The sequence below is a fragment of the Triticum urartu genome, chromosome 7A (genome assembly GCF_056163025.1).
Source record: "Triticum urartu cultivar PI428250 chromosome 7A, HENAU_Tu73, whole genome shotgun sequence".
In the NCBI taxonomy this organism is placed as follows: domain Eukaryota; kingdom Viridiplantae; phylum Streptophyta; class Magnoliopsida; order Poales; family Poaceae; genus Triticum; species Triticum urartu.
Genome location: NC_141879.1, coordinates 6,471,372 through 6,492,757, shown reverse-complemented (window position 1 = coordinate 6,492,757; position 21,386 = coordinate 6,471,372). Strand labels below are relative to the sequence as shown.

Here is a 21,386-nt window from a genome sequence, read left to right as displayed (position 1 = left end):
TTAGCGATCTACAAGGTTATGTAGATGCACTCTCCTTCCCTCGTTGCTAGATTACTCCATAGATTGATCTTGGTGTTGCGTAGAAAATTTTGAATTTCTGCTACGTTCCCCAACAGTGGCATCATGAGCTAGGTCTATGTGTAGTTTCTATGCACGAGTAGAACACAAAGTAGTTGTGGGCGTCGATTTTGTCAATTTACTTGACGTTACAAGTCTTATCTTGATTCGGCGGCATTGTGGGATGAAGCGGCCCGGACCAACCTTACATGTACGCTTACGTGAGACCAGTTCCACCGACTAACATGCACTAGTTGCATAAGGTGGCTGGCGGGTGTCTGTCTCTCCCACTTTAGTCGGACCGGATTCGATGAACAGGGTCCGTATGAAGGGTAAATAGAAATTGGCAATTCACGTTGTGGTTTTGGCGTAGGTAAGAAACGTTCTTGCTAGCAACCTATAGCAGCCACGTAAAAACTTGCAACAACAATTAGAGGACGTCTAACTTTTTTTTGCAGCAAGTGTTTTGTGATGTGATATGGCCAAAGGATGTGATGAATGATATATGTGATGTATGAGATGATCATGTTCTTGTAATAGGAATCACGACTTGCATGTCGATGAGTATGACAACCGGCAGGAGCCATAGGAGTTGTCTTAATATATTTATGACCTGCGTGTCAACATAAACGTCATGTAATTACTTTACTTTATTGCTAACTGTTAGCTGTAGTAGTAGAAGTGATAGTTGGCGAGACAACTTCATGAAGACATGATGATGGAGATCATGATGATGGAGATCATGGTGTCATGCCGGTGACGATGATGATCATGGAGCCCCGAAGATGGAGATCAAAAGGAGCAAAGTGATGATGGACATATCATGTCACTATTTGATTGCATGTGATGTTTATCATGTTTTTACATCTTATTTGCTTAGAACGACGGTAGCTTAAATAAGATGATCCCTCACTAAAATTTCAAGAAAAGTGTTCTCCCTAACTGTGCACCGTTGCGAAGGTTCGTCGTTTCGAAGCACCACATGATGATCAGGTGTGATAGATTCTTACATTCGAATACAACGGGTGTTGACGAGCCTAGCATGTACAGACATGGCCTCGGAACACATGCAAAACACTTAGGTTGACTTGACAAGCCTAGCATGTACAGACATGGCCTCGGAACACGGAGGACCGAAAGGTCGAACATGAGTCGTATAGAAGATGCGATCAACATGAGATGTTCACCGATGATGACTAGTCCGTCTCACGTGATGATCGGACACGGCCTAGTTGATTCGGATCATGTATCATTTAGATGACTAGAGGGATGTCTATCTGAGTGGGAGTTCATGAAATAATCAGATGAACTCAATTATCATGAACATAGTCAAAAGGACTTTGCAAATTATGTCGTAGCTTATGCTTTAGTTCTACTGTTTTAAATACGTCCCTAGAGAAAATTTAGTTGAAAGTTGATAGTAGCAATTATGCGGACTGGATCCATAAACTGAGGATTGTCCTCATTGCTGCGCAGAAGGATTATGTCCTTAATGCACCGCTCAGTGAGCTGAACCTCAAGCGTCGGTTGTGGATGTTGCGAACATCTAACATACACGTTTAGATGACTACATGATAGTTCAGTGCGTAATGCTAAATGGTTTAGAATTGAGGCACCAAAGACGTTTTTGAAACATCGCAGAACATATGAGATGTTCCAAGGACTGAAATTGGGATTTCAGGATAGTGCCCGCGTCAAGAGGTATGAGACCTCTGACAAGTTTCCTAAGCCTGCAAACTAAGGACAAAAGCTCAATCGTTGAGCATGTGCTCAGATTGTATGAGTGCTACAATCGCTTGAATCGAGTGGGAGTTAATCTTCCAAATGAGATAGTGATGGTTCTCCAAAGTCACTGTCACCAAGCTACTGGAGCTTCGTGATGAACTATAACATATCAGGGATAGATATGATCCTTGAGCTATTCGCGACACCGCGAAAGTAGAAATCAAATAGGAGCATCAATTGTTGATGGTTAGTAAAACCACTAGTTTCAAGAAGGGCAAGGGCAAGAAAGGGATACTTCATGAAACGAAAAATCAGTTGTCGTTCTAGTAAAGAAACCCAAAGTTGAACCCAGGCCCGAGACTAAGTGCTTCTGTAATAAGGGGAACGGTCACTGAAGCGGAACCACCCTAGATACTTGGTAGGTGAGAAGGTTGGCAAGGTTGACAGAAGTATGTATTGGACATACATTATATTAAATGTGTACTTTACTAGTACTCCTAGTAGCAGCAGGGTATTAGATACCGGTTCGGTTGCTAAGTGTTAGTAACTCGAAATAAAAGGCTACAGAATAAACGAAGACTTGCCAAAGGTGAGATGACGATAGGTGTTGGAAGAGTTTCCAAGGTTAATGTGATCAAACATCGCACGCTCCGTCTACCATCGGGATTGGTGTTAAACCTAAATAATTGTTATTTGGTGTTTGCGTTGAGCATGGACATGATTAGATTATGTTCATCGCAATACGGTTATTCATTTAAGGAGAATAATGGTTACTCTGTTTATTTGAATAATACCTTCAATGGTCTTGCACCTAAAATGAATGGTTTATTGAATCCCGATCGTAGTGATACACATGTTCATGCCAAAAGATATAAGATAGTAATGATATTACCACATACTTGCGGCACTGCAATTTGAGTCATATTGGTATAAAACGCATGAAAAAGCTCCATCACTAGTAGAAAAAGGGTCAAACGTGAAGCACATTAGTGCCGGTTTGTATTTGAGCCGGTACTAATGGTACCATTAGTGCCGGTTCGAACGGATTTGTATTAATGCCGGTTCGTGTTGAACCTTTAGTACCGGTTCGTGGCACGAACCGGTACTAAAGGGGTGGTGGCAGGCTGGCGTCAGGCCGGGGCCCCACGATCACCTTTAGTACCGGTTCGTGGCACGAACCGGTACTAAAGGTCTAACCTTTAGTACTGGTTCGTGCCATGAACCGGTACTAAAGGGGTCTGACCTATAGTATCGGTTGGAGACACAAACCGGCACTATAGGGCAATTTTCAAACTTGAAAAAATCATAACTAAATCATCCTAATTCAGAAAAATACATATAATATATCAAAATTTGCAGAACAAAAGGTTTGATCCGCTGAAACTACAAGTTTTCCGTTTCGACAATTTTTTAAAATCACAAAATTCCAAAGGGAAAATAGAGTTTTTGGCCGTTTTAGACGTTTTTTGGACGTTTTTAGCGTTTAGTGCTAGGGTTTAGATTTCAGCGTTTAGGGTTAGGTTTTATGGTCTAAACCCTTAGTTTTTACTGTTTAGCATAGAGTTTCCGACGTTTTAAGTCCCGGGTTAGGGTTTAGGACAATTTTTGAAATGACAAATTGTAAAAGGAAAAATGATATTCTCTAATTTATGTTTTTTTGAATTTTGGTTAAATCTTGTCAAACCGGTCAAACAACTGATTCAAGAAATATAGAGTGTTACTAAATAATTACGCAATAATATTAGTGTTACTAAATAAGTATCTCAGTTTTTCTGAATTTTGTTCAAATCTGGTCAAACTATGGTCAAACTGTGGTCAAACTATGGTCAAACTACTTATTCAAGAAATATTAGTGTTACTACATAATTATTCAAGAATATTAGTGTTACTAAATAATTATTTCAATTTTTTGAATTTTGGTCAAATCTGGTCAAACTATGGTCAAACTGTGGTCAAACTATGGTCAAACTTATTCAAGAAATATTAGCGTTACTAAATAATTACTGTTTTTTTAGAATAATAGTTTCAAACTCAAATGGTGAAATGTGTGACTTCATGCTCAAGCTAAACTGCTGAGGGTTAATAGGATTGACATCTTACTATTGTCAGGAAAACAACAAGTGCAGACTCGGAAACGAACGAGAATAGAACCTGAAAGTTAAGCGTGCTCGGGCTGGAGTAGTGAGAGGGATGGGTGACCGGTCGGGAAGTTAGATGATTTGGAATGAGTGATCCACACTTGAGCAGTTAAGAGAGGTGATTAGAGACTAAATCATCAAATAATTCAGAAAAATTAAAAATAAAAAAAATCAATTTTTTTTCCAAAATTTTCAAAAAACAAAGTTCAGAAAAAACCTTTAGTACCGGTTGGTAACACCAACCGGTACTAAAGGTCCCCCGTACCAGGGCGCGAGCTCACGCCACGTGGTGGCACTTTAGCGCCGGTTTGTGCCGAACCGGTACTAAAGGAGGGGGGCTTTAGTGCCGAGACTTTAGTGCCGGTTCCATAACCGGCACTAAAGGCCCTTACAAACCGGTACTAATGGTCCGTTTTCTACTAGTGCATGTTGATGGATCTTTGGACTCACTTGATTTTGAATCACTTGAGACATGCAAATCATACCACATGAGCAAGATGACTGAAAGGCCTCGTTTTCAGTAAGATGGAACAAGAAAGCAACTTGTTGGAAGTAATACATCTTGATGTGTGCAGTCCAATGAGTGCTGAGTCATGGAGTGGATATCTTTATATTCTTACTTCACAGATGATTTGAGTAGATGCTAAGTATATTTACTTGATGAATCACGAGTCTGAAATATTGAAAGGTTCAAGTAATTTCAGGGTGAAGTTGAAAGATCGTCGTGACAAGAGGAAGAAATATCTATGATATGATCATAGAGATGAATATATGAATTACGAGTTTGGCACAGAATTAAGACATTGTGGAAGTAGTTTCACAACTGATACAACCTGGAACACCATAGTGTGATGGTGTGTCCGAACATCATAACTGCACCCTATTGGATATGATGCATACCATGATGTCTCTTATCGAATTACCATGATAGTTTATGGGTTAGGCATTAGAGACAACCACATTCACTTTAAATAGGGCACCACGTAATTCCGATGAGATGACACCGTATGAACTATGGTTTAGAGAAACCTAAGTTGTCATTTCTTAAAAGTTTGGGGCTACGACGCTTATGTGAAAAAGTTTCAGGCTGATAAGCTCGAACCCAAAGCGGATAAATGCATCTTCATAGGACACCCAAAACAGTTGGGTATACCTCCTGTCTCAGATCCGAAAGCAATAGGGATTGTTTCTCGAATCGGGTCCTTTCTCGAGGAAAAGTTTCTCTCGAAAGAATTGAGTGGGAGGAAGATAGAACTTGATAAGGTTGTTGAACCTTTACTTCAACCAGAGAGTAGCGCAGCACAGGAAAAATGTTTCTGTGGCACCTGCCTCAGTTGAAGAGAAAGCTAATGATGATGATCATGGAGCTTCAGATCAAGTTACTATCGAACCTCATAGGTTGACAAGGGTGTGTACAACTTCTAAGTGGTAACCCTGTCTTAAAGGTCACGTTGTTGGACAATGATGAACCTATGAGCTATGGAGAAGCGATGGTGGGCCCGGATTCCGAAAATTGGCTCGAGGCCATAAAATCCGAGAGACACTAGTAGAAAACAGGGTTATGGTCCAGGGTCGGGAACTAGGCTAGAGGGTCGAGGGTCGTTAAGGGGTCAAGGGTCGAGGGTTTCAGGGTCGTCGAGGGTTCGAGGGGTTGAGGATCGCCGAGGGGTCGAGAGAGGTTTCCTAGTGTCAAAGTATTGAAGAAATCCATGCCTTCATCATTAGCCGGAAGTAACCAGGGCATGTTGGTACGAAGTTCTGCAAAGTTGTTCTGGAATGGAGTCCCGGATAGAATAATCCGCCTTTTGGTACGAATTCAGCAAAGGCCTTCCAAATAGCGATATTCGGAAGGCTCTTTCTGAACTTTGTACCAAAAAGCGAATTATCCTATCTGGGACTCCGTTCCAGAACAACTTTGAAGAGCTTCGTACCATCATGCACATGTTACTTTCGCCTAATGATGAAGACATGGTTTTGTTGAATCCTTTGACACTAGGCAACCTCCCGACCCCTCGGCGATCCTCTCGTACATGAGAGGAAGAAGAAAAAAAAGAGGAGAAAAAGAATAGAGGAGTTCTTCTCCTCTATTCTTTCTTCTCCTCTTTTTTTTCTTCTTCTTCCTCTTTTTTTATCGGGAACGAGGGTCGCCGAGGGACATAGATGTAGTGTCGTCGTTGTCGATATATACCCCCTCCCGATAGCTTACTATGATTAGGTAGCTAGTTCTACGTTTGGCACTAATATATCCATCTGTCATGTTTGAATAATAATTGCCATGTTGTAAATATTTGTAGAAACTATGGACACCGCCCTAGACGAAGCAACAAAAGAAGCGTTGTTGAGGGACATAATCGTAGAAGGAAGTGATGCCATCTCGTTGTTTCTCAACGAAACCGATGGTCTGGAAGGAGAGGGTGAACAAGCTGGCTACGGTGACCTAATGCCGGTGCAAGAAGAAGAACATGAGGACGGCTCCGGTGACCCAATGCCGGTGCAAGAAGGAGACCGTGATGACGGCTCCGGTGACCGAACCGAGTCCGGCCAGGTATATATATTAGTTAAGCCTATGCTGACTAGCTGATTGATGCATTCATTGTTTTGGTATGTACACATATTAATTAAGTCTTTGTTCTTTTTTCTAGCCCTCCGGATTGAGCACAACTTCGGTAAAGAGACGAGGCCCGAAGAAAAAGTTGAGCTCGGATGAAAAGTTTGAGATCATAGCAATCGCGCCCGACCGCCAACCTATTGAACCCCTCCGGACAAAGAGCGCATTTGTTGCTCAGTGCGGGGTTCTGGTTAGGGACAAGATCCCGATAAGCATCCAGTAATGGTTTAAGCCGGCTACAGAAGACCCTGAGGTGTCTTATGTCAATGATATGCAGAAAAATGATCTTTGGACTGAGCTGAAGTCAAATTTCACCCTACCGCCTGAGGATAATCCAGAGAACCCAGTTAAAGAGAAATTAATCAAGTCTTTTGCTCTGAAGAGGATGGTAGAACTATTCAAGAGGTGGAAGAAAGAGCTGAATAAGTTTGTCGAAAATAATGAGACACTAGAATTCAAGGGCAGATATGAGAAGATCAGAGATCACTGGCCCGCATTTGTGGCCCACAAGACATCAGAAAAGAGTAAGAAGATGTCGGCGACAAACAAGCAAAATGCTGCGAAGAAGAAGCTTCACCATCGCACGGGGTCAGGTGGCTACCTCGTAGCCCGGCCTAAGTGGTCCAAGACTGAGAATGATTTGGTTCATAAAGGGACCGAACCAGAGACAATTAACTGGCCAGACCGTTGCCGGACTTGGTTCTTCGGGGCTGGCGGAACCCTGGACCCTGTAACAGGGAAGTGCATTTGGACGAATGATCAAATGGACATACCAGTCAGTAAGCTTAAGCCGTATATCGAAGCAGCGCAGGAAGGGACGTTCTTTCCAGACAGAGAGAACGACGTGCTCACAATGGCCCTCGGGAATCCTGAGCACCCTGGACAGACACGAGGCACGCCAGGCTCCATTCCGTGGAAGGTTGGGTTTCCGGACGCAGGCGGTTACAAATCCCATGAGAGGAGGAAAAAAGTGCAGCAGACCCAAATACAGGCGCTGCAAGCAAGGGTAGACGCGATAGAGGAACGAGAAGCAAATCGCAGCAAACGTACTGCCGAAGCCTCCCCCAAAGCTACCCCGCCATCTCAGCGCAGAAGCAGCGTGGCTTCCACCGAGCTGCTTCAGCCGGAGCATGCCTTGACGGCTCCTGCCAGCTATCCCGTGGATGCTATAACGGAGTCTCAAAATTGCCACCTTATGACGCAATGGATGAATTTGAAGGTCAAGGCGGCTGTTGGCTCTGTTTATCCTACTGAACCCGGCGCAACTTTTCACTGCCGGCCGATTCCAGAAGGATATGCTAGGATGATGGTGGATGAGATAACGGAGGGATTTGAGGACCTCCAGCTTGACCACCCTACCGGTGAAGGGGAGACTCGGCTGGGGTCTGCTCTGAAGACTCCATGCCTATGGTGGAAGGAGCTCATCAACCTTCCGAACTGGACGCCACCGCCTCCTCCTCCTCCTCCGGCGAGTCAGGGCACTCCGCCTCCACCGCCTCCTCCTCCGGCGAGTGACGATCAGGGCCCTCGGCCGGCTCCTTCTCCGGCGCGTGGCGGCACTCCGCCTCCTTCTCCGCCTGCGCCGACGCTCCCGAGCAGCCAGCTTCCTCCTTCTCCGCCTCGTCAGCAAGGGCGGAAGAGACCTGCCGCCGCTCCAGCTGCTCCGGCACATCGTAGTCCTTCTCCTCCGCCTCTTAAGCAAGTAAAGAAGACAACCGCTCCGTCTGCTCGGTCGGCGTCTAGCAGTACAACCAGAGGCGGGAGGACATACAGATTCGGTCCTTCTCTGAAGACTCCAGAGAAGTTACCATATGAGAGGACCCTGGAGGAGAACGCCGAGATCGCGCGAGAAGAAGTGAGGAACTTCTTTGAAGGGGTGAAAGCAAAGAAACATCCACCTCCGGAGGAGAAGGTAGATCGGGTGAAAGTGAAGCGCACTCTGGCTGCCCTGACAAAACCACCGAAGTCTGATCCGCCGAAAGGAAACTATGACCGCATTATTGGAAAGGAATTTGCCAAAGCGGAGCGGTCGGGAAGTACTGTCAGTGATCAAAGGCTGAAAGAACGACGAGCTGGGAAACAAATTGCCCAGCTCGGCGAACAAGCGAAGCAATCGTGCCCCCCGCTCAAGGTGCCTAGCCACAACGTCGCTAATGATCCGAGGATGGTGCCCGGTTATAGAAATCTTGCAGATTACCTTCCCGACGAAGTACATTATGAACCCATGGACGTGCAGATACAAAGATACGAGTACGGGAAGCCTCTCGTCAAAGATGAAAGATCTCTATCAATGATGATGCGAAGATTACATGATTGGTACTTGAAAATCTGCAGAGACTCTGGGGGGAGGAGTACTTTGTATGTGAAAGTTAAAAAGGAGCATGACCTCGTTGGAATTGATCTGTTGCCTGTTCCATTTGAGGAGTTCTATCAGTTTTTCAATCAATTGGCCCTCGATAAAACAACGGTCGCCTGCTACTGTCTGTAAGTAGTACTACTTCTGTCATTAAGATTCTCTATATAGCTTAGCTCTTTCATTGCATGTATTTATAATCATCCTCACTATATTATGCATATTGAAGATCGCCGAATTGAAGAAAAGACAAGTCGGTGATATTGGGTTCATTAACACATATCTCATAGATGCAACTCAGGTTAAACTTCATGCCGCAGCTACCGAGGCCAACTTGCTACGATCGTTCGTAGTAAATCAAAACAAAGATATAATACTCTTTCCTTACAACTTCAGGTGAGTGTTACTGTCTTGTGCGTATTCGGTTTCCCTTATATATTAGTCAAGGTTATAGTAATGTAATTCATGAGTTATGCATGTGTGTGCAGTTTCCACTATATTCTCCTAGAGATTAAGCTTGAGCAGGGACTAGTAACCGTCTTAGACTCAAAACGAAAAGATCCCCAGGACTATGCAGACATGACTCAAATACTCCAGAAGTAAGTTAAATCGATCATTATCCACCATATCAGCAACTTTGTTCATTTCCTGATATCAAGTAATTGTTTTCTTTGTCCGGCAGGGTTTGGAGAAAATTCACCAAAACAGTTCCGGGACTGCCGAAGGAGCTGGAATTTAGACACCCGAAAGTAAGTACTATAGTAGCATGTTCCGCGCATCTCCTAGTGATTCAAGCGCTAGTTTCATCAATTCTTGCTTTAGCATTCTTGCTTATCAGTTTGATTGACCTCTATTTCTTTTAAAGTGGTTGTGGCAGGAACAAGGGAATGATTTCTGTGGATACTACATCTGCGAGTCCATCCGCCACACGACCTGTGAGCGGGGCGGGTACTCTAACAAACAATATGAAGTACGTAAATAACAACATTCACAATTTTATTTTATTACCATCATTTGTGTTGAGTTTCATTCATATATATATATATATATATATGTATTGACCCCCTTCTTCAAATTAGATGTTTCGGAAGCGGGATGAACTCCTAGCACCAGCTCGCATGCGAGCAATTCAAGAGGAATTCGCGGCATTCTTTCTTGACCACGTGATCCCTGAAGACGGAGAATTCTATGTGGACCCTGAGTCCGTATGATTATATTTGTAAGAGATAATTATTGTATATATGTAGCCGGTAGTGTCAGGTAGATATACGAGAACTTGTTGTTCGACCAATCTCTCGGAGAAGGAGAGGTGGTCGATATCACTTCTCTTTGTATGCATATATGTTCATGAAGATCTTCTGTTTCCTTCGTTTGCTTACTAGCTAGCCAGCGTGTCTAGTCCTCTCTATACGTATGTATAGTACGTAGCGTCGACCAAGCACGGACATAAGAGAGAACACTTCTCTCTATTAATTATAGCTAGCTAACACAATATATGAAACACCTAAATTAACCCCCCAAAACCCCCAACCCCCCCCCCCCCCCCTTCAAAAAAAAACAAAAACCCCAGCCACAGAAATGCTGACGCGTGGATGCCTATTGGTCCCGGTTAGTGCCACCAACCGGGACCAAAGGGTCTCCTGACTGGGCTCTGCGCACTGCCCACGTGGAGGCCCATCAGTCCCGGTTCTGGATTGAACCGGGACTAAAGGGTCGGGGCATTAGTACCGACACTTTAATCCCGGTTCAGGAACCGGGACTAAAGGCCCTTACGAACCGGGACTATAGGCCCTTTTTCTACCAGTGAGAGGATCCATGTATGAAAACAAAGTGTAGACTTTGGAAGAACTACTTGATGGTCGTAAGGCTGTTAGGTACATGTGGATTTTAAGAAGAAGACGGACGTGGACGGTAATGTCACCGTCTATGAAGCTCGACTTGTGGCGAAGAGTTTTTCACAAGTTCAAGTAGTTGACTACGATGAGATTTTGTCACCCGTAGCGATGCTTAAGTCCGTCGGAATCATGTTAGCATAAGCTGCATTTATGAAATCTGGCAGATGGATGTAAAAACAAGTTTCTTTACCAGTTTACGTAAGGAAAGGTTGTATGTGATACAATCAGAAAGGTTTTGTCTATCCTAAGGATGCTAAAAGGTATGCTAGCTCCAGCGATCCTTCCATGGACTAGAGCAAGCATCTCGGAGTCGGAATATACACTTTGATGGAGTAATCAAAGTTTATGGGTTTATACAAAGTTTGTTAGAAACTTGTATTTACAATAAAGTGAGTGGGAGCACTACGACATTTCTGATAAGTATACGTGGATGCCATATTGTTGATCCGAAATGATGTGGAATTTCTGGAAAGCATATAGGGTTATTTGAAAGGTGTTTTTCAATGGAAAACCTGGATTAAGCTACTTGAACATTGAGCATCAAGATCTATAAGGATAGATCAAAAAATGCTTAATGGTACTTTCAAATGAGCACATACCTTGACATGATCTTGAAGGTGTTCAAGATGGATCAGGCAAAGAAGGAGTTCTTGCTTGAGTTGTAAGGTATGAAGTTAAGACTTAAAGCTCGACCACGGCAGAAGAAAGAGGAAGGACGAAGGTCCTCCCCTATGCTTTTGTCATAGGCTCTATACGGTATGCCATGCTGAGTACCGCACCTGATGTGTGCCTTGCAACATGTCTGGCAAGAGGGTACAAAGGTGATCTAGGAGTAGATCACCAGATAGCGGTCAAAATTATCCTTAGAGGAATAAGGATATGTTTCTCTGTTATGGAGGCGATAAAGAGTTCGACGTAAAGAGTTACATCGATGCAAGCCTAACACCTATTCGGATAGCACTGGGTAGAGATACCGGATACGTATAATGGAGCAACAATTTAGAATAGCTCCAACTAGAACAATTATTTGAAATGGCTCCAAATATAGCGTAGAGATTTGCAAAGTACATACGGATCTGAATGTGACAGACCCGTAGACTACAACCTCTCTCACAAGCAACGTGATCAAACCCAGAACTCATTGAGTGTTAATCACATAGTGATGTGAACTAGATTATTGACTCTAGTAAACTCTTTGGATGTTGGTCACATGGCGATGTGACCTGTGAATGTTAATCACATGGCGATGTGAACTAGATCATTGACTCTAGTGCAAGTGGGAGACTGTTGGAAATATTCCCTAGAGGCAATAATAAATTGGTTATTATTATATTTCCTTGTTCATGATAATCGTTTATTATCCATGCTATAATTGTATTGATAGGAAACTCATATACATGTGTGGATACATAGACAACACCATGTCCCTAGTAAGCCTCTAGTTGACTAGCTCGTTAATCAATAGATGGTTATGGTTTCCTGACCATGGACATTGGATGTCGTTGATAACAGGATCACATCATTAGGAGAATCATGTGATGGACAAGACCCAATCCTAAGCCTAGCACAAAGATCGTGTAGTTCGTATGCTAAAGCTTTTCTAATGTCAAGTATCATTTCCTTAGACCATGAGATTGTGCAACTCCCGGATACCGTAGGAATGCTTTGGGTGTGCCAAACGTCACAACGTAACTGGGTGGCTATAAAGGTACACTACGGGTATCTCCGAAAGTGTCTATTGGGTTGGCATGAATCGAGACTGGGATTTGTCACTCCATGTGATGGAGAGGTATCTCTGGGCCCACTCGGTAGGACATCATCATATGCGCAATGTGACCAAGGAGTTGATCACGGGATGATGTGTTACGGAACGAGTAAAGAGACTTGCCGGTAACGAGATTGAACAAGGTATCGGATACCGACGATTGAATCTCGGGCAAGTACAATACCGCTAGACAAAGGGAATTGAATACGGGATTGATTAAATCCTCGACATCTTGGTTCATACGATGAGATCATCGTGGAACATGTGGGAGCCAACATGGGTATCCAGATCCCGCTATTGGTTATTGGCCGGAGAGGTGTCTCGGTCATGTCTACATGGTTCCCGAACCCGTAGGGTCTACACACTTAAGGTTCGGTGATGCTATAGGGTTGTAAAGATATTAGTATGCGGTAACCCAAAAGTTGTTCGGAGTCCCGGATGAGATCCCGGACGTCACGAGGAGTTCCGGAATGTTCCGGAGGTAAAGATTTATATATGGAAAGTTGTTGTTCGGGTTCCGGGAAAAGTTCGGTTTTTTCCGGTATTGTACCGGGAAGCTTCCGGAAGGTTCCGAAGGATTCCGGAGGGTCCGGAGGTCCGGAAAATGTTCCACCACGTCCAATACAGCAGCATGGGCTGTAAGGGGGCACCCTAGCTTTAATGGGCCAGGGGCACCGGCCCCCCCAAGGCCCATGCGCATGGGAGAGGGGAAACCCTAAGGGGGAGGGCCTCCACTTGACTTGGGAGGCACTCCTCCCCCCCTTGGCCGCCGCCCCCAACCCTAGATGGGATCTAGGGGGGCCGGATCCCTCTCTCCCCACTTATAAATAGTGGCGGGGTGGGAGGGCAGCCGCACCTGAGCCCCTGGCGCCTCCCTCTCCCTCCCGTGACACCTCTCTCTCTCTCGCTGAGCTTGGCGAAGCCCCGCCGAGATCCCGCTACTTCCACCACCACGTCGTCGTGCTGCTGGATCTCCATCAACTTCTCCTCCCCCCTTGTTGGATCAAGAAGGAGGAGACGTCTCTCCCAACCGTACGTGTGTTAAACGCGGAGGTGCCGTCCGTTCGGCACTAGGATCATCGGTCATTTGGATCACGACGAGTACGACTCCATCAACCCCGTTCCCTTGAACGTTTCCGCTTAGCGATCTACAAGGGTATGTAGATGCACTCTCCTTCCCTCGTTGCTAGATTACTCCATAGATTGATCTTGGTGTCGCGTAAATTTTTTTGAATTTCTGCTACGTTCCCCAACAGTGGCATCATGAGCTAGGTCTATGTGTAGTTTCTATGCACGAGTAGAACACAAACTAGTTGTGGGCGTCGATTTTGTCAATTTACTTGACGTTAAAAGTCTTATCTTGATTCGGCGGCATTGTGGGATGAAGCGGCCCGGACCAACCTTACATGTACGCTTACGTGAGACCGGTTCCACCGACTAACATGCACTAGTTGCATAAGGTGGCTGGCGGGTGTCTGTCTCTCCCACTTTAGTCGGACCGGATTCGATGAACAGGGTCCTTATGAAGGGTAAATAGAAATTGGCAATTCACGTTGTGGTTTTGGCGTAGGTAAGAAACGTTCTTGCTAGCAACCTATAGCAGCCATGTAAAAACTTGCAACAACAATTAGAGGACGTCTAACTTGTTTTTGCAGCAAGTGTTTTGTGATGTGATATGGCCAAAGGATGTGATGAATGATATATGTGATGTATGAGATGATCATGTTCTTGTAATTGGAATCACGACTTGCATGTCGATGAGTATGACAACCGGCAGGAGCCATAGGAGTTGTCTTAATTTATTTATGAACTGCGTGTCAACATAAACGTCATGTAATTACTTTACTTTATTGCTAACTGTTAGCTGTAGTAGTAGAAGTGATAGTTGGCGAGACAACTTCATGAAGACACGATGATGGAGATCATGATGATGGAGATCATGGTGTCATGCCGGTGACGATGATGATCATGGAGCCCCGAAGATGGAGATCAAAAGGAGCAAAGTGATGATGGCCATATCATGTCACTATTTGATTGCATGTGATGTTTATCATGTTTTTACATCTTATTTGCTTAGAACGACGGTAGCTTAAATAAGATGATCCCTCACTAAAATTTCAAGAAAAGTGTTCTCCCTAACTGTGCACCGTTGCGAAGGTTCGTCGTTTCGAAGCACCACATGATGATCGGGTGTGATAGATTCTTACATTCGAATACAACGGGTGTTGACGAGCCTAGCATGTACAGACATGGCCTTGGAACACATGCAAAATACTTAGGTTGACTTGACAAGCCTAGCATGTACAAACATGGCCTCGGAACACGGAGGACCGAAAGGTCGAACATGAGTCGTATAGAAGATGCGATCAACATGAGATGTTCACTGATGATGACTAGTCCGTCTCACATGATGATCGGACACGGCCTAGTTGATTCGGATCATGTATCATTTAGATGACTAGAGGGATGTCTATCTGAGTGGGAGTTCATGAAATAATCAGATGAACTCAATTATCATGAACATAGTCAAAAGGACTTTGCAAATTATGTCGTAGCTTATGCTTTAGTTCTACTGTTTTAAATACGTTCCTAGAGAAAATTTAGTTGAAAGTTGATAGTAGCAATTATGCGGACTGGATCCGTAAACTGAGGATTGTCCTCATTGCTGCGCAGAAGGATTATGTCCTTAATGCACCGCTCAGTGAGCTGAACCTCAAGCGTCGGTTGTGGATGTTTCGAACATCTAACATACACGCTTAGATGACTACATGATAGTTCAGTGCGTAATGCTAAATGGTTTAGAATTGAGGCACCAAAGACGTTTTTGAAACATCGCAGAACATATGAGATGTTCCAAGGACTGAAATTGGGATTTCAGGATAGTGCCCGCGTCAAGAGGTATGAGACCTCTGACAAGTTTCCTAAGCCTGCAAACTAAGGAGAAAAGCTCAATCGTTGAGCATGTGCTCAGATTGTATGAGTGCTACAATCGCTTGAATCGAGTGGGAGTTAATCTTCCAAATGAGATAGTGATGGTTCTCCAAAGTCACTGTCACCAAGCTACTGGAGCTTCGTGATGAACTATAACATATCAGGGATAGATATGATCCTTGAGCTATTCGCGACACCGCGAAAGTAGAAATCAAATAGGAGCATCAATTGTTGATGGTTAGTAAAACCACTAGTTTCAAGAAGGGCAAGGGCAAGAAAGGGATACTTCATGAAACGAAAAATCAGTTGTCGTTCTAGTAAAGAAACCCAAAGTTGAACCCAGGCCCGAGACTAAGTGCTTCTGTAATAAGGGGAACGGTCACTGAAGCGGAACCACCCTAGATACTTGGTAGGTGAGAAGGTTGGCAAGGTTGACAGAAGTATGTATTGGACATACATTATATTAAATGTGTACTTTACTAGTACTCCTAGTAGCAGCAGGGTATTAGATACCGGTTCGGTTGCTAAGTGTTAGTAACTCGAAATAAAAGGCTACAGAATAAACGAAGACTTGCCAAAGGTGAGATGACGATAGGTGTTCGGAGTCCCGGATGAGATCCCGGACGTCACGAGGAGTTCCGGAATGGTCCGGAGGTAAAGATTTATATATGGAAAGTTGTTTTTCGGGTTCCGGGAAAAGTTCGGTTTTTTCCGGTATTGTACCGGGAAGCTTCCGGAAGGTTCCGGAGGATTCCGGAGGGGTCCGGAGGTCCAGAAAATGTTCCACCACGTCCAATACAGCACCATGGGCTGTAAGGGGGTGCCCTAGCCTTAATGGGCCAGGGGCACCAGCCCCCCCAAGGCCCATGCGCATGGGAGAGGGGAAACCCTAAGGGGGAGGGCCTCCACTTGACTTGGGAGGCACTCCTCCCCCCCTTGGCTGCCGCCCCCAACCCTAGATGGGATCTAGGGGGGGCGGCCCCCTCTCTCCCCACTTATAAATAATGGCGGGGTGGGAGGGCAGCCGCACCTGAGCCCCTGGCGCCTCCCTCTCCCTCCCGTGACACCTCTCTCTCTCGCTGAGCTTGGCGAAGCCCCGCCGAGATCCCGCTACTTCCACCACCACGCCGTCGTGCTACTGGATCTCCATCAACTTCTCCTCCCCCCTTGATGGATCAAGAAGGGGGAGACGTCTCTCCCAACCGTACGTGTGTTAAACGCGGAGGTGCCGTCCGTTCGGCACTAGGATCATCGCTGATTTGGATCACGGCGAGTATGATTCCATCAACCCCGTTCCCTTGAATGTTTCCGCTTAGCGATCTACAAGGGTATGTAGATGCACTCTCCTTCCCTCGTTGCTAGATTACTCCATAGATTGATCTTGGTGTTGCGTAGAAAATTTTGAATTTCTGCTACGTTCCCCAACAGTGGCATCATGAGCTAGGTCTATGTGTAGTTTCTATGCACGAGTAGAACACAAAGTAGTTGTGGGCGTCGATTTTGTCAATTTACTTGACGTTACAAGTCTTATCTTGATTCGGCGGCATTGTGGGATGAAGCGGCCCGGACCAACCTTACATGTACGCTTACGTGAGACCGGTTCCACCGACTAACATGCACTAGTTGCATAAGGTGGCTGGCGGGTGTCTGTCTCTCCCACTTTAGTCGGACCGGATTCGATGAACAGGGTAATTATGAAGGGTAAATAGAAATTGGCAATTCACGTTGTGGTTTTGGCGTTGGTAAGAAACGTTCTTGCTAGCAACCTATAGCAGCCACGTAAAAACTTGCAACAACAATTAGAGGACGTCTAACTTGTTTTTGCAGCAAGTGTTTTGTGATGTGATATGGCCAAAGGATGTGATGAATGATATATGTGATGTATGAGATGATCATGTTCTTGTAATTGGAATCACGACTTGCATGTCGATGAGTATGACAACCGGCAGGAGCCATAGGAGTTGTCTTAATTTATTTATGACCTGCGTGTCAACATAAACGTCATGCAATTACTTTACTTTATTGCTAACTGTTAGCTGTAGTAGTAGAAGTGATAGTTGGCGAGACAACTTCATGAAGACACGATGATGGAGATCATGATGATGGATATCATGGTGTCATGCCGGTGACGATGATGATCATGGAGCCCCGAAGATGGAGATCAAAAGGAGCAAAGTGATGATGGCCATATCATGTCACTATTTGATTGCATGTGATGTTTATCATGTTTTTACATCTTATTTGCTTAGAACGACGGTAGCTTAAATAAGATGATCCCTCACTAAAATTTCAAGAAAAGTGTTCTCCCTAACTGTGCACCGTTGCGAAGGTTCATCGTTTCGAAGCACCACATGATGATCGGGTGTGATAGATTCTTACATTCGAATACAACGGGTGTTGACGAGCCTAGCATGTACAGACATGGCCTCGGAACACATGCAGAACACTTAGGTTGACTTGACAAGCCTAGCATGTACAGACATGGCCTCGGAACACATGCAGAACACTTAGGTTGACTTGACAAGCCTAGCATGTACAGACATGGCCTCGGAACATGGAGGACCGAAAGGTCGGACATGAGTCGTATAGAAGATGCGATCAACATGAGATGTTCACCGATGATGACTAGTCCGTCTCACGTGATGATCGGACACGGCCTAGTTGATTCGGATCATGTATCATTTAGATGACTAGAGGGATGTCCATCTGAGTGGGAGTTCATGAAATAATCAGATGAACTCAATTATCATGAACATAGTCAAAAGGACTTTGCAAATTATGTCGTAGCTTATGCTTTAGTTCTACTGTTTTAAATACGTTCCTAGAGAAAATTTAGTTGAAAGTTGATAGTAGCAATTATGCGGACTGGATCCGTAAACTGAGGATTGTCCTCATTGCTGCGCAGAAGGATTATGTCCTTAATGCACCGCTCAGTGAGCTGAACCTCAAGCGTCGGTTGTGGATGTTGCGAACATCTAACATACACGTTTAGATGACTACATGATAGTTCAGTGCGTAATGCTAAATGGTTTAGAATTGAGGCACCAAAGACGTTTTTGAAACATCGCAGAACATATGAGATGTTCCAAGGACTGAAATTGGGATTTCAGGATAGTGCCCGCGTCAAGAGGTATGAGACCTCTGACAAGTTTCCTAAGCATGCAAACTAAGGACAAAATCTCAATCGTTGAGCATGTGCTCAGATTGTATGAGTGCTACAATCGCTTGAATCGAGTGGGAGTTAATCTTCCAAATGAGATAGTGATGGTTCTCCAAAGTCACTGTCACCAAGCTACTGGAGCTTCGTGATGAACTATAACATATCAGGGATAGATATGATCCTTGAGCTATTCGCGACACTGCGAAAGTAGAAATCAAATAGGAGCATCAATTGTTGATGGTTAGTAAAACCACTAGTTTCAAGAAGGGCAAGGGCAAGAAAGGGATACTTCATGAAACGAAAAATCAGTTGTCGTTCTAGTAAAGAAACCCAAAGTTGAACCCAGGCCCGAGACTAAGTGCTTCTGTAATAAGGGGAACGGTCACTGAAGCGGAACCACCCTAGATACTTGGTAGCTGAGAAGGTTGGCAAGGTTGACAGAAGTATGTATTGGACATACATTATATTAAATGTGTACTTTACTAGTACTCCTAGTAGCAGCAGGGTATTAGATACCGGTTCGGTTGCTAAGTGTTAGTAACTCGAAATAAAAGGCTACAGAATAAACGAAGACTTGCCAAAGGTGAGATGACGATAGGTGTTCGGAGTCCCGGATGAGATCCCGGACGTCACGAGGAGTTCCGGAATGGTCCGGAGGTAAAGATTTATATATGGAAAGTTGTTGTTCGGGTTCCGGGAAAAGTTCGGTTTTTTCCGATATTGTACCGGGAAGCTTCCGGAAGGTTCCGGAGGATTCCGGAGGGGTCCGGAGGTCCAGAAAATGTTCCACCACGTCCAATACAGCAGCATGGGCTGTAAAGGGGCGCCCTAGCCTTAATGGGCCAGGGGCACCAGCCCCACCAAGGCCCATGCGCATGGGAGAGGGGAAACCCTAAGGGGGAGGGCCTCCACTTGACTTGGGAGGCACTCCTCCCCCCCTTGGCTGCCGCCCCCAACCCTAGATGGGATCTAGGGGGGCCGGCCCCCTCTCTCCCCACTTATAAATAGTGGCGGGGTGGGAGGGCAGCCGCACCTGAGCCCCTGGCGCCTCCCTCTCCCTCCCGTGACACCTCTCTCTCTCGCTGAGCTTGGCGAAGCCCCGCCGAGATCCCGCTACTTCCACCACCACGCCGTCGTGCTGCTGGATCTCCATCAACTTCTCCTCCCCCCTTGCTGGATGAAGAAGGAGGAGACGTCTCTCCCAACCGTACATGTGTTAAACGCGGAGGTGCCGTCCGTTCGGCACTAGGATCATCGGTGATTTGGATCACGGCGAGTACGACTCCATCAACCCCATTCACTTGAACGCTTCCGCTTAGCGATCTACAAGGGTATGTAGAGGCACTCTCCTTCCCTCGTTGCTAGATTACTCCATAGATTGATCTTGGTGTTGCGTAGAAAATTTTGAATTTCTGCTACGTTCCCAAACAACATCGCCCTGTGATTAAACATTAATAGTTCCTTTGGCTCCGCTCACAGTGACCAGAAAATTGTGGCCAAAGCTTTACGAGATCAAGCTGCACCTGGTGGACGGGCCACCCGATGGGTCCATGGAGAAACCGTGCCCAAGGGCAAGCTTTTCATCGCTGAGAAGTGCCGACGCCTCGGCGAGGACGTCGAGCGTTGCGACTCAGACATGATCATGGACGATTCGAGGCAATTGGCTGTTGGAAGATAGGTTTTGTTGTGATAGTTGTATAATCATGTATGTGTTCCCCCCTGAGTAGTGTAAAAGATGGTTGTATCCTGTAAATAGAGATGGTTCTGCTGAGAACAGCTCTAAACACCGATAGAAAAATGTATTCATCAGATAGAATTAATCATTTCTTGTTGTATACCATATACCTAATTCCTTTGGTTGTTTTTAGAGAGGAGACAAGTGTAGAAATTAGAGGCAGTTATATTCTGTCAGTATAGATAAAAGACCAGCATCGATTGATCTTATTAATACCTGCAGTGTACGTATATAAACATACACTTCTCCATATGTCGTCTAGTTAATACTTAATACTGGCTTATCTTGCTAGTCTGATATGGATCATATCATTAGTAGACCCAAACAAATAAATTAAAGTTGAGGGCTCTCTCTCTCTTTGTCATTCTTTCCCCTCTTTGCACTTGCACTGCACTTCTTACTAATTGAAATGAAGAAAAACACAACAACTTGGAAGGAAGGAAACCAGCCCGAAGAAGAACGATCTTATATTGTGGGGCGGAGGTTGGAGGGAGTAGTAGCTTATCTTACTAGACTGATGTGAATCATATCACTAGTAGACCAAAAAGACTAAAATTACAATTTAGGGCTCTGTCTTTATAGTTCTTTCCGGTCTCTGCTCTTGCTTCTGAAACCAGAAACGGAGCCAATAAAAGAAATAATTTGCACTGCTAGAATCATTTCTATGTGGCATATTTTGTAGCTAGAATCTAATTATTTATTTATTGCGGGGGCTAGCTATAATCTAATTGTTCCACGCACACAGGAAAACAAGATACATGTATTATTTCTAATGGTGCTTCATTGTACCTATCATATTCTTGTTGATAAGCAACCAATGGATCTTGTTGCAGCCCCCAAGTGACACGCAACAGCTAAAGGGTGGATCGTTTTTTTTGGAGAGAGTAAAGGGTGGATCATTTTGTAATGGTTACAAGGGGCCAAAGGGAGACCACTGACAGAAGATGCAAATGGATTATCCATTAAAGATTTTGAGAAAATAACAGGAGCTCCGTCTTCTGTACACACATTTATTTATT

General features: G+C 44.7%; 1 pseudogene; it reads left to right on the top strand.

Annotated features, from left to right (window-relative positions):
* The window catches only part of LOC147956773 (uncharacterized), a 215,713-nt pseudogene that overhangs the window by 32,160 nt on the left and 162,167 nt on the right, over nucleotides 1-21,386 (top strand).